Source organism: Salvelinus sp. IW2-2015, unplaced genomic scaffold (genome assembly GCF_002910315.2).
Source record: "Salvelinus sp. IW2-2015 unplaced genomic scaffold, ASM291031v2 Un_scaffold939, whole genome shotgun sequence".
Lineage (NCBI taxonomy): Eukaryota > Metazoa > Chordata > Actinopteri > Salmoniformes > Salmonidae > Salvelinus > Salvelinus sp. IW2-2015.
The window spans coordinates 15,760-30,817 of NW_019942657.1; positions in this window are offsets into that span (position 1 = coordinate 15,760).

A 15,058-nucleotide genomic window follows, 5' to 3' on the forward strand; every position below is an offset into this window, starting at 1 on the left:
ACAAGGACGAGACATCTCAATCAGCCGCCAGACTCCACTATAATGATGTTTTATTCATGTTGTTGTGCTTGACAACCTCAGGGTGGTTGGAAGAGGAAATTGAATATGAATGGTACAGAACTGAAATCAAGGATGGCTGTGGCACATACGCACACACACACCACACACACACACACACACACACACACACACACACACAACACACACACACACACACACACACACACACACACACACACACAACACACACACACACACACCACACACACACCACACCACACACACACACACACAACCACACCACACCACACACACACACACAACACGCACGCATGCAGTGACACACACCCACATATACACACATGGGGAAAATGACAAAATCCGTCTGTATGTCTCAGGCACACTGAGGTGGAGAAAAAGAGACGACACAGCATAAGACGGTATACAACTGGGGCACGGAGACATGATACTAGACAACACAACATCATGGTAGTCAGCGGGTCCAGCGCTCCAGGGGGCATGAGCATGGCCGGGGCCACAAACCAGACGAGACCGCGGCGGAGGGTGAAGGGCGGAGAGCAGAGAGCGGGAACAAACTCCAGTCTCCAGACCGAGGAGCTGTTCTGTGAGAATGTGTCCATCTGCAGCATACGCTGGAGCCCGCCCAAAAGAAACAGACTAAAATTAAACCACGGCAAGACAGCCAAGCTCCGTTTAAAGTACTCACAAACAGAGGATTACTGTGTTATACCGTCTGTAAAGCTCTGAGAAATGGCCAATAATGCTGTCCAAATCCTACCACAATAGAGCCAATGGTCTTGCTAAAACAGTCTGTTGTCATGTACTGTAATAATACACTATTGTTGAGTATCTATCATAGAGCAAAAACTGGGATTATATAGGTTGTTTCTGGTCTGGACATAATGTAGATTGCATTTCAGCTCAGACTTTTGATCTTGATGTCTAGGACTGTTGGGGGTAAACATTTACTCTGACAGGTGGTGTGTTTCATTTGCAAGATAATGCTTTTTCTTCAACCCCCCAGCAGCACCATATGTACCAAAACCCACCCAGCAGCACCATATTGTACAAACCCCCAGCAGCACCATATGTACAAACCCCAGCAGCACCATATGTACAAACCCTTTTCTTCAACCCCCCAGCATCACCCAGCGCACCATATGTACAAACCCCCCAGCCCAGCACCATATGTACAAACCACCCAGCAGCACCATATGTACAAACCCCCAGCAGCACCATATGTACAAACACCCAGCAGCACCATATGTACAAACCACCCAAGCAGCACCATATGTACAAACCCCCAGCCGCAGCACCATATGTACAAACCCCCAGCAGCACCATATGTACAAACCACCAGGAGCACCATATGTACAAACCACCAGCAGCACCATATGTAACAAAACCCACCCAGCAGCACCATATGTACAAACCACCCAGCAGCACCATATGTACAAACCACCCAGCAAGCACATATGTACAAACCCCCCAGCAGCACCATATGTACAAACCCCCAGCAGCCCCATATGTACAAACCGCCCCAGCAGCACCATATTACAAACCACCCAGGAGCACCATATGTACAAACACCCAGCAGCACCTATATGTACAAACACCCAGCAGCACCATATGTACAAACCCCCAGCAGCACCACTATGTACAAACCACCCAGCAGCACCATATGTACAACCCACCCAGCAGCACCATATGTACAAACCACCCAGCCAGCACCATATGTACAAACCACCCAGCAGCACCTATGTACAACCACCAGCAGCACCATAATGTACAAACCACCCAGCAGCACATATGTACAACCCACCAGCAGCACCATATGTAAAACCCACCCAGCAGCACCATATGTACAACCCACCCAGCAGCACCATATGTATACAAACCACCCAGCACACCATAAACAAAAAGCAGCACCATATGTACAACCACCAGCTACCTACCCACCAGCAGCACCATATGTACAACCCACCCAGCCTGTACAACCCACCAGCAGCACCATATGTAAAAACCACCAGCAGCACCATAACAACCACCCAGCAGCACCATATGTAAAACCCACCAGCATCACCATATGTACAACCACCCAGGCCACCATATGTACAAACCACGCAGCGACCATATGTACAACCCCACCAGCAGACCATATGTAAAACCCACCCAGCACAACAGCACCATATGTACAAACCACCAGCAGCACCATATATCACCATATGTAACACCCACCCAGCACTATGTACAAATATGTACAAACCACCCGCAGCACCATATGTACAACCCACCAGCAGCACCATATGTACAAACCACCCAGCAAGCACCATATGTACAACCCACCCAGCAGCACCATATGTACAAACCACCCAGCACACCATATTGTACAAACACCCAGCAGCACCATATGTAAAACCCACCCAGACCTATGTACAACCACCCAGCAGCACCATATGTACAAACCACCCAGCAGCCATATGTACAAACCACCCAGGCAGCCATATGTACAAACCACCCAGCAGCACATGTACAAACCACTATGAAACAGCAGCACCATATGTACAAACCCCAGCAGCACCATATGTACAAACCACCAGCAGCACCATATGTACAACCCAACTTTTTAGGCTTTAGCACTATATTCCCAAATCTTAGCAGCACCTATGTACAAACCACCCAGCAGCACCATATGTACAAACCACCCAGCAGCTTTCTAACTGTTAACATCTCTATCTCTCTTTCAGGTGAAATATGTCACCAAAAATATCAATCATGTTTCCTGTCCTGTGTCCTGTTGAACCATTATTCAGATGTTTGTTTATATCAGTGAAGTGTTTGATTACCGTAGAAGAATTGTGTATTGCCTAATGGTTTCAGTTAGAGGGAGAACACAATGACCACAACAGAGACTCTTTCTCATTCTCCTGTTCCTCTGCTAATAGTGATGAATGTGAGAAACAGGAACATTATGTTAGTGTGTGTGTGTGTGTGTCTGCGTGCACTCTGACCAAATTGTTTCCCCATYAGGTTAGTTACATACATGACCTCCGTGTGATTGTCTGTGGTCTATGTCTTCGCCACTGTTGAGTTTTTCCAAATCCATAAGATACATGAGACTGCTGGCTGTGAGAACCACCTTCCCTCTTCCCCATACCCACCACCACACCCCTTTCTCAAGTAGTAGAACAGCTTGCTGACAGAAAATAAGAAACAACATCAATCATTCTCCAGGATAAATAAACACCCTAATGCCAAAGGTTTTTTAGCTTCTGGTTAGCTGTGGTCTTTGATATGATAAGAGGCTGCCATCTAGTGGTTATAGACACACTACTACAATGACTGAGGACATGACTCTAAACCAGGGGAACTATTGTACAGTCTTGACTTGCACTATTGTTCATCTACAGCAGTATACTGCACAATATGTGCATTACCTGTGTGTGTGTGTGTGTGTGTGTGTGTGTGTGTGTGTCTGTGTGTGTGCTCACGCGCTCGTGCATGTGCGTGTACAAGTGTGTGTGCCAGGGTCGGAGTTGTGGGCTGCCACTAGGGGGCCTGGCCCGCCCTACAGTACCTCCTTGCCCGTCCAAATAAAATATTGAAATATTTATATTTTATTTGACCGTGATGAGCACTGACAGAAAGACGCATCAATCTCAGATAACATTTCAGAGCGAGCGAAACAGCACCCCCCTGTCTCCGTATMTGTAGACCATGTATCTGATGCTGTCTGGAATAAATGAGCATGGCATGTCATACATTTTCTGGCCAGACAGCCTCAGATACATGGGCTAGATATAGTAATACAGAGGGGCGCTGTTTAGCTCGCTAGTTTCAGCAGAGAGGAAGAGGCGAAGCGAGAGGGCTCACTCTCGCCAAAATCTGTCCATAATAAGCCCAATGCGTTTCAATGGGCATATTATGCAGAAAAACGGGACGCCTATAGAAATCAAATGCCCATCCTACTGATTCATTCGGGCGCTGGCTCTGGTGTGTGCAMGCTTGTTTGTGCACCTGGGTGCTTGTGTGCCTGTGAGTGAAGTGTAGTGAATGTAAGCATATATTATTTCACGCAACATGGCTGGAATTTCTCCTAGGAGCAGCATCATCAGATGATATTGAAAGGTCTCTTGACTGAAAATATTTCCACTTTATTATCCCCTAATGCATTACACAATCTGTTATAATTCCTCCACAATCTCACATAACACAGCAGAGGACCCATACATATCTGTACATATCATCCCCACGCACATAGTTACTGGATCTATCTTCATTCAGTCACATGATAACATGATAAGAGCCAGTCAGCCAGCAGCTACAGTTTACGATGGAGCGCTTCCTCTACCACACAGGAGGTGCTGGCTGGATCTGCTTGTTGTCAGTGAGCCGGAGAGGAGGGAGGAGAAAAGGAGAAGGGCTTACTCCTAAGTGGGAAAGTGAGAGTAGATTCTTCATGCAGGAGTGTTCATTCTCCCATGACTCAGCAGAGAGAGAGAGGTCCTGTGAAATCCAGTCCCTCAACAGCCATCACTACCCCCATCCCCACCCCCTCCTCAAGAGAGGGCATAATAAGAGAAGAGAGGGGAAGACCAGAAGCAAAGAGGAAAGGGGAAAGGGTGAATGAGCCTCTGATTCATCAAGCCAATGCTTACCTCATGCTGGTGTACATGTATTCATATTCAGGGCCGGCTCCAGAATGAATCAGTTGGAAGGGAATTTGATTTCTATATGCCTGCCTGTTTATTTCACGGGACTTCCTGTGTGCACGCGCTTGCTAATTAGTGGGTGTTATCAGTGGCGATTTTAGCATGTAAATCTTGGTGGGGCAAACACTAAACAATACATTAATTGCACTCTAACGGTGACAAACGGTGCCCACAAACTGTTAGGGCCTACATAAAGCTGTCCCAACAGCAGTCCTGACACCTTACCACCTCTACACCTGGCTATCAGAGGATCATTGTCTGGCAGCAAAACAGTTCAATCAGCCTCATTTACTGCCTTTWAAAAAAACATAGCTGATATGGCTGACTTGCTTAAACAAATGTGGTTTCMAKTGACAATTGAGATGTACAAACTATGGGGATGACAAGCGGATAAGAGGCAATTCGTAATTTCGATTAAGACAATGAGCGAGCTAAGACGGACGTAACGTTAGTCAATATAACTATTTGTTTAGCACCTTTGAAATGTACAGCGACAGTACTGTGTGTGCACAGAACAAGACTCAGTGGCAAGCTCCGGCTGGCCTCCTTCAACCACTTCCTGTCCCTCACCATCCCTGGTCCCATATATCCTTGGACTTCGTCACGGGCCTCCTGCCGTCTGATGGCAACAACACCATCCTTACGGTAGTGGACCGGTTTTCCAAAGCCGCCCATTTTATTCCCCTTCCTAAGTTGCCCTCAGCTAAGGAGACGGCCCAGCTCATGGTGCAGCACGTCTTCCGGATCCATGAACTGCCGGTCGACATGGTCTCCGATCGCGGTCCTCAGTTCTAGTCCCAGTTCTGGAAGGTGTTCTGCACCCTTATTGTGTTGTCGGCCAGCCTGTCCTCTGGTTTTCAGTCCTGAGTGGCTGTCCACTCAGGACCTGCCCCTCTGGGTGGAGTCCCGCAAACTTTCCCCCCATTTTATTGGTCCTTTCCCGATCTCTAAAGTCCTTAGCCCCTCTGCTGTTCATCTTCTGTTGCCCCTTTCCCTCTSTATACATCCCACTTTTCATGTGTCCAGAATTAAACACGTCTCACAGCCCTTTGTCTCCTGTTTCCCCCGTGTATTTATATCTGTGTTCTCTATTTGTCTGTTGCCAGTTCGTCTTGTCTTGTCAGGTTTTACCAGCGTGCTGCACAAGTGTATGATTATTTTGATATGCACATTTAGGTGGAACAGTTTCATTTCAATAATAATGTGGTTAATCATAAAAATCTTAATTAAAATTATAAAAATCTAAAAAGTTCAAATTCAACTGAAGCAAGAGCACCAGCCTTTGCTTTTTTTTCAAATAATCTTTATTAAAGTTTGATCTCACATTTTACAAACATAACATTAATTAATATAAATACAAATCTGTTTTCACATCAATACATTKATTATTAGGCTACTTAACATGATTTACATATTTAATAATGTTCATGGAAGTTTTTGTATGTCAACTTGTTTTTTGGAGTCCAGCATTATATTTAAAATAATGTTTGATGTGACAAAACGTTTTTTTTATAGTCATAATACATCTTCTCTTCCAAATCTTATTGTTCACAAGGCATATTATTGTCCATCATAGATCTTCAGTATTGTCATCCATGTGAGTATCAAAAACACTGTGAATGGTTTTAAACATACATCCAAATCAATACTTCTCATCGGGTTCCATATTTCTTTAGTGTTGTAGCAGTTAAATTAAAGGTGTTCTAAACTACAATTCGGCATAGGGCAAAATGTACTTTAACAATTGTTTTATTTATTTTACCCGGTAAATGAACTGAGAACACATTCTCATTTACAGCAACGACTTGGGGGATAGTTACAGGAGGGATGAATGAGCCAATTGAAGCTGGGGAAGATTAGGTGACTGTGTTGATATGAGGGCCAGAATGGGAATTTAGCCAGGACACCGGGGTTAACACCCCTACTCTTACAATAAGTGCCATGGGATCTTTAGTGACCACAGAGAGTCTGGACACCGGTTTAAAATCCCATCTGAAAAGGTAAAGTAATTTGAATTATTATATTTAGACAGGAGTCATTATATAATGTTGGCAAAACATCAATTTACTTTAGGGGAAGCCAGCATTCGAACAGTGCACCATGCACCCGCCAATTTTACTTTCTAATTCGCAAATGGCTGAAACCAGATATCTGCATATAATGACGAGATGCTCATGTCTCCGCCCAAACGACGGTGGTCGTTTTCCCAAAGGCGGGAATGCAAGCAACAAGCTTAGGTCTCCACATTATGCCCATAGAAATGTATTGGGCTTATTGAGCAAAGATTTTGGCGAGAGTGAGCCCTCTCGCTTCGTCACTATCTGATGCTGTCTGGACAGAAAAATTATCTCATGCCATGCTCATTTTGTCGAGACAGCATCAGATACATGGTCTACACATACCGCGACAGAGGGGAGCGGTATGTGTAGGGGAGCGTTTTGCTCATTCGGGAATGCTCTATCTGAGATTGATGCGTCTTTCTGTCAGTGCGCGTCTCGGTCAAATAAAGAATCAATATTTCAATATTTTATTTGGAAGGCAAGGACGTAGCCACCCTACCCCCTCTAGTTCCCACCCATAATACCGGCCCGGTTCATATTCACGGCAGCCCAATCTGAATTGGGGAACAAGGGCTGAAGTGTAACATGACYAAATATTTTCTCCCTGTGAAACTCAGGTCCTTATTGGTTTACCACATACATGGTGAAAGTGAAGGAGAAAGAGGGAAAAAGGCTCAGACAACATAGAAACTTACTGAACAAGACCAAAAGATAAACACAAAAAGGAAGGGGAAAGGGACACATTCAGGATGGATCCAGAAAGATGGACATACAGGAGGAGATCATTCAATTATAGGACTCAGGGTGGGGCTCAATTCAGAATTTTGGAATTGACTCCCATTCAACTCATGAGTTGAAATTGTAATTGAATTAGCCACAACCCACAGGATGTAGAATTAGAATTAGAGTTTGAGTGACAGGAAGTAGTTTTTAATTCAGTGCAATTCAAAGAAATTCCACTGTGTCATTGAACATGAGAGTTTTGTTGAATCTAACAGGTCACACTTCCTCATACCACAGAATATATCACTCACTTCCTCTGAAAACAATGTTAATGTACTCCTTAGTGCTTAGAAGAGCCAATTCTATTTTCTCGACAAGCAATGCAGTTACTGTATATTAGACCATACCTTATACGGTGCTTTTAGAAAGTATTCACTCCTTGACTTTTTCCACATTTTGTTGTGTTACAGCCTGAATTTACACATACCGTTATCTGTAAGTTCCCTCAGTCTAGTAGTTTTCCAATGCCTCGCAAAGAACGGCACCTAGTGATAGATGCGTAAAAAAAAGAAGCAGACACTGAATATCCCTTTGAGCATGGCGAAGTTATCAATTACACTCAGGATGATTTTTCAATACACCCAGTCAAATGTTATTTGTCACACGTGCCGAATACAACAGGTGTAGACCTTACCGTGAAATGTTTACTTACAAGCCCTTAAATTAACCAACAATGCAYTTCAAGAAACAGAGTTAATAAAATATTTACTAAATAAACGAAGTAAAAAAATRGAATCAATCAATAGGTAACACAATAACATAACAATAACGAGGCTATATACAGGGAGTACCGGTACCGAGGGGTACAGGTCAATCGTCACTACAAAGATACAGGCATTCTTCCTAACTCAGTTGCCGGAGAGGAAGGAAACCGCTCAGGGATTTCACCATCAGGCCAATGGTGATTTTAAACAGTTACAGAGTTTATTGGCTGTGATAGGAGAAAACTGCGGATGGATCAACTATGTAGTTAATTCACAATACTAACCTGAATGACAGAGTGAAATAAGGAAGGGGGAGATCACAAAGTTAAATTATTTCCAGTCTGATACTGACATGCAAGCGGTAGGTCACATTCTGAAATAAAGCATTATGTGTGTACGGTACCTGTTAAATGTTGGAGGCCTCCTTGGATGTGCTTTTGTATGTTAATGCTGTTTAAGCAAGTTAGCTAGCATGCTCTAATTAGCGCCCTGCTAATTCACAGTTATTTCCATGCTAAAAGACGAATCACGAATCTACAGCCATCAACACACTGTTGTCCTGCACATCTGATGTGCTTCAATCAACTGGGACTGCTGGCTGGACAGGCCTTTTTTTTAAACACAACGCAAGAGAGTTACAAAGTGTGATGACATCTGTTACAAATGTATATAATGACATGTTTGATGGTGATGTCGAAGATCTAATCCTAACATTATTAGAAGAGGCATTTGGATTTCATTGAATTGAATTCTATTTCCTTTCATTCAAATTCTGAATCCTGTTTACTACTTACATTTTTTATTTTTGTTTACATTTTTTGCAGACGCTCTTATCCGGAGTAATTAGGCTTAAGTGCCTTGCTCAAGGGCACGTCAACAAATGTTTCACCCAGTCAACTCGGGGATTCAAACCAGCAAACTTTCAGTTATAGGCCCAYCACTCTAAACCGCTAGGCTACCTGCCATCCAAGAATTAAATGGGAATTTATGAGGCATTTTGAATTCAATTCTGAATTGAGCCCAACCCTGATACAAATAAGAGTAGGAAGAGAGCTGTATCCTCCATCAGTGTCATCAACCATCACTAGACTATTTTTGCTGCTCATGACTCAACTCCTGATTTGATTCTGGTTGGAGGAGACTCTTTGTGCTCCGTGGCTCCTATCCTCCCTTTCCTTACAATATCCTCATAAAGTACAGTCGTGGCCAAAAGTTTTGAGAATGACACAAATATTAATTTTCACAAAGTCTGCTGCCTCAGTTTGAATGATGGCAATATGCATAAACTCCTGAATGTTATGAAGAGTGATCAGATGAATTGCAATTAATTGCAAAGTCCCTCTTTTCCATGCAAATGAACTGAATCCCCCAAAAACATTTCCACTGCATTTCAGCCCTGCCACAAAAGGACCAGCTGACGTCYTGTCAGTGATTCTCTCGTTAACACAGGTGTGAGTGTTGACGAGGACAAGGCTGGAGATCACTCTGTCATGCTGATTGAGTTCGAAAAACAGACTGAAAGCTTCAAAAGGAGGGTGGTGCTTAGAATCATTGTTCTTCCTCTGTCAGCCATGGTTACCTGCAAGGAAACACGTGCCGTCATCATTGCTTTCCACAAAAAAGGGCTTCACAGGCAAGGATATTGCTGCCAGTAAGATTGCACCTTTATCAACCATTTATCGGATCATCAAGAACTTAAAGGAGAGCGGTTCAATTGTTGTGAAGAAGGCTTCAGGGCACCCACGAAAGTTCAGCAAGCACCAGGACCATCTCCTAAAGTTGATTCAGCTGTGGGATCGGGGCACTACCAGTACAGAGCATGCTCAGGAATGGCAGCAGGCAGGTGTGAGTGCATCTGCACGCACAGTGAGGCGAATACTTTTGGAGGATGGCCTGGTGTCAAGAAGGGCACCAAAGAAGCCTCTTCTCTCCAGGAAAAGCATCAGGGACAGACTGATATTCTGCAAAAGGTACAGGAATTGGACTGCTGAGGACTGGGGTAAAGTCATTTTCTCTGATGATCCCCTTTCCAATTGTTTGGGGCATCCGGAAAAAAGCTTGTCCGGAGAAGACAAGGTGAGCGCTACCATCAGTCCTGTGTCATGCCAACAGTAAAGCATCCTGAGACCATTCATGTGTGGGGTTGCTTCTCAGCCAAGGGAGTGGGCTCACTCACAATATTGCCTAAGAACACAGCCATGAATAAAGAGTGGTACCAACACATCCTCTGAGAGCAACTTCTCCCAACCATCAAGGAACAGTTTGGTGACGAACATTGCCTTTTCCAGCATGATGGAGCACCTTGCCATAKGGCAAAAGTGATAACTAAGTGGCTCGGGGAACAAAACATTGATATTTTGGGTCCATGGCCAGGAAACTCCCCAGACCTTAATCCCATTGAGAACTTGTGGTCAATCCTCAAGAGGTGGGTGGACAAACAAAACCCCACAAATTCTGACAAACTCCAAGCATTGATTATGCAAGAARGGGCTGCTATCAGTCAGGATGTGGCCCATAAGTTAATTGGCAGCATGCCAGGGCGAATTGCAGAGGTCTTGAAAAAGAAGGGTCAACACTGCAAATATTGACTCTTTGCATCAACTTCATGTAATTGTCAATAAAAGCCTTTGACACTTATGAAATGCTTGTAATTATACTTCAGTATTCCATAGTAACATCCATAGTAACACAAAAATATCTAAAGACACTGAAGCAGCAAACTTTGTGGAAATAAATATTTGTCTCATTCTCAAAACTTTTGGCGATGACTGTAGACATTTCCTGTTATTTATCTGGTTCAATACAGTTTATTTGCTTGTATGTTTTGTTGAATGGTTTTTCTTTTAAGATGACTGGAAAAGTGGAAGTAACTTTGATAACGACTTCAATGAATCCCGACTGGGAAGTCTATGATTGAGCAATCAACAACCACAGCCACCCACATTTACAGTGGATATGGGGAGTAATGGCTAAACCCTTCTGGAGTGTGACTCTAGTATACTTTATGATAAAAAAACACATCTAGTCATCGGCATGTGATACGATTATTCTTAAAAGTTCAGACAGAGCCAAGTTTATGCTCTATGGCTGCATTTATACAGGCAGCCCAATTCTGATCTTTTGCCCAATTATTGTCAAAAGGGCTGATCTGATTGCTCAAAAGACCCATTAGTGGAAAGAAATCTGAATTGGTCTGCCTGTGTTAACACAACCAAACAATCTTTAATTTATAATACTCAAACATTGTGCTGGCTAAAGTGCTCTCCGTGAGTGATTTTCCCTGAATTATTCCTCATGATGATTGGCAAACAAAGAACGGCAACATCTGGATAGTTGGATCCTTCCCAGAACAGTTTGTATGGAATTAGAGTATACCTTCTCTCAGAGCACATACTGTACATAGTCCAGATTGGACCCAATCAGGGAAAACAAGTGACTGGTTTTGGCCAGGAAAGTTTGTTAACTTACATAAGCACTGAGGGGCATGTGACAGAGAAAGAATGATCAGGAGAAAGTGTTTACATCATTGTAAAATAGGGACCTTGTAGCAGACATAAGAGCAGAAGAGTTTCAGGAGTCAGACAGAATCCTGTGCAGAAGTTGACTTTTATTTACAGAAGAGGATGGTGGTTCAGATGTGCAATTGTATTTTGTAAATATCAATATTTACAAAACAATAAAAAAAAAAACGTTTATTTACAAACTTCTCAATTTAACTTGTCAATGAAAAGAAAATGCCTTATTGGAGCAGACAAACCTGTATCGTCCATAAGACTCAGGTTGGGGGTATGTCAGGCTCACGTCAGCCTCCCCTCACTATTACCAAGACTAATCTGTCTGAGAAGCCCAAAACAGCTGTTTGTGCTCTCCCTAGGACATACCAATGTCAAATGACATTTACAGGTTAACTTTTATTTAACAAAATCATTTAAAAAAATTGTTAATGGCAATCATGTTAACTTTGAATAAGAATATGGCCATGTGAATCATGTAGGCCTACTGGACATTCATGTATGTGACTGATTTGAGCTAGGATTAGCTGATATCTATCACACCATTGCAGATGATCGAGACTGCAGTTCTGTTGTCATCATTAATCATTATTGCCTGGCTACCCAAACTCCTTGCTCCAGTCAAATGATATGCCCACGGATGTTAGTTTCTTCTCAGTTATGAGTCTGGATCTGAGTACCTCTCCAACGATTTCTAGAATGCAATCACATTCTAACCGTTCTGATTGGTCCCAGAAACCAATGGGTTGAGCCAGAGTCGTAACACACGTGGGAAAAGRGGCGTTTTGAAAATTCTGTATGTAGTTCTGTATGTAGCAAACATAGAGCAGCGGAAGAATTCAGTTTGAGTCTTCAGGCAAYYATCATTATGGAAGTAGTTATAGTCCTCTGGGCAGCCATCGTTCTGCAACCTGGTCTCAGAGCATTTCARATTATTCTCTATGTAAATCRGAGACACTCCATTTAGTATGCTATGTTATGTTTCGTATGGTAAGTATTAATCTGTGGATGTCCATCATCCATTTCGTATGATAGATTACGAATTACAATTTGTTTGATATGTTACGAATTGCAATTCATAGAATATGTACGAAATGCAATTCGTACAATATGTTACACATTTGCTAAATGTATGATATGTTATGAATTCCAATTCCAATCCAATGTTAGCTAGATGGCTAGGCAGCTAACACTAACTTTAGCTAGCTCTACGGGTTAAGGCTTAAGGTTAGGGTCAAGGTTAGGAGTTAGGTTAAAGGTTTACGGTTAGGGTAAGGGGAAGGGTTAGGTAACATGCAAAAAAGTAGAAAGTTGATGCAAAGTTGCTAATTAGCTCAGGTTTTCCATGATGAGATTCGAACGCGCAACCTTTGGGTTGCTAGACGGTTGCGTTATACGCCCACCTATCATCTTTTAGTTTTTGTCATAAGTAACCTACAATCTTATGTAACCGTACCAAACATAACATATCATAGTAATTTTAGTGTCCTGGATTTGACATTAACTATGTTATGTCTAGTCTATGAGACRAGTCTGGGGAAGCTGACAGGTCAGGGTTAAATTGGGAGGAGAATTCCCAATGTTTTTATCTTTCTAAAACTCAGGACTAAACATAGARTCACTCACGTGTTTGTGAGTGTGTGTTCTGAGAATAATGTGTGTTTCACAAGCCCTGATTCATTGTTGTAGGTGTTTAGTTAGAAACCCCCTTACAATTGTATACTGAGGAGTGAGTGGCAAATGCTCTATCTAAAATCTACTCTAAATACTGTTTGGYAAAATACTKCCTACTCAGAGAGTACCCAACCCACTTACTCACCCACTCACCAGGCCTTATTCTAATTGGCAAGATATGGGAATGGCTTCTAAATTCCAGTATCCCCATGAAGAATGTGTAGACACAGAGGGGRGTTTGTTGAGCTCATGTATTCTACATGATCATATTTCAGAGGTTTGCATCAGGGATTAAACGAACAACAACCAGATTGTTTTAATGTGCTCCACAAAATGTAACCATTTTTTACTTGCTATCTTTCACACTTTCAAACAGCTTACTGAACTGTGTTAACAACGAGWCTGTTGACTGTACTCAGAAGTGTGAGAAAATACAGTCTGYTCACCAAAGCTGACGTGGTCTTTAGTTTGTCAACAGGGTACAAGGTCACGTCATCAGTGTCCTGTATCAAAGCATTACAAAGCTATTAGAGGCTGGCCTTGGAGTGGGACACACACTGACTGTGCGCACACACGCACGCACGCGCACGCACACATGTAGACACTGAGGGGCACAGAGAGCAATGAAACAGTGAGGAGAGAGAAATGTAATGTGATAGGCCTGCCGAAGGGTGAATAGATGAATACACTGCAAGAGGGACACAAGGGACAAGGGGCCACATTCTACATTTCAGAAAAAGTGTAAGAGGGTGCCAACATTTTCCTTTTCCCCAATTTCTACCTTCTTGAACACACTGTACTGTTTTCCTCTGTGTTAGTGTATTCATTTGTCTGGTGCATTCTCTGTTCTTTTTATGTTGSCAGCAGGGATGTACTGTTCTGCAAATGCTGCACTGTTGCCGRGTGTTCMGGTGTCAAAGTTGCTAAAAAAAGGAATGAAAGTGTCATCTTAAGGGGAAGTCATGTGTGGGAAGAACAGCTACTGTGTTTCAAATCCTCTAGTATATTTGTATTTGTTTGACATGTCGCTCTCTGAAACATCGGAGTACACCGAGGTGCAAACTGAACCTTTGATCCACAGGAAACTGAAATGTTTGATCCACAGGAAACTGAAATGTTTGATCCACAGGAAACTGAAATGTTTGAGGTCTGACCCAACATGCAACGTGTCAACTCCCTCCAGGTCTCTCTGCTTTAACGTACAGGGTAGCTACAGGATCTCTGCTGATAAAYTATCAAAACATACACAMGGCTGACAAAGGGGAGCGAGGGGAAAACTGAGTTTTGGTTRCCTCAGCTACAGCTKTGAAAATGTCTGTCCCATTTGGCAACTATTTACTTTGCCTTTGACCTTGTTGCTTAGATACGCRGAGCKCCTGWGTGGAGATTAAAGTTTCCTTTTGGCTGGTGGTCAATAACAATATCTTTGATCTATCCATTTACATTGAATACTATTGTTCACATTGAGTGTCTGTGTATGAACTTTCTATAGCGTTTTTGGACATTGACTAGAGACTTTACATGTAGATGCAGGACATACATATAACACAGACTCAGAATGTCTTGAGAGCACTACAGTATGAGAGCACTAT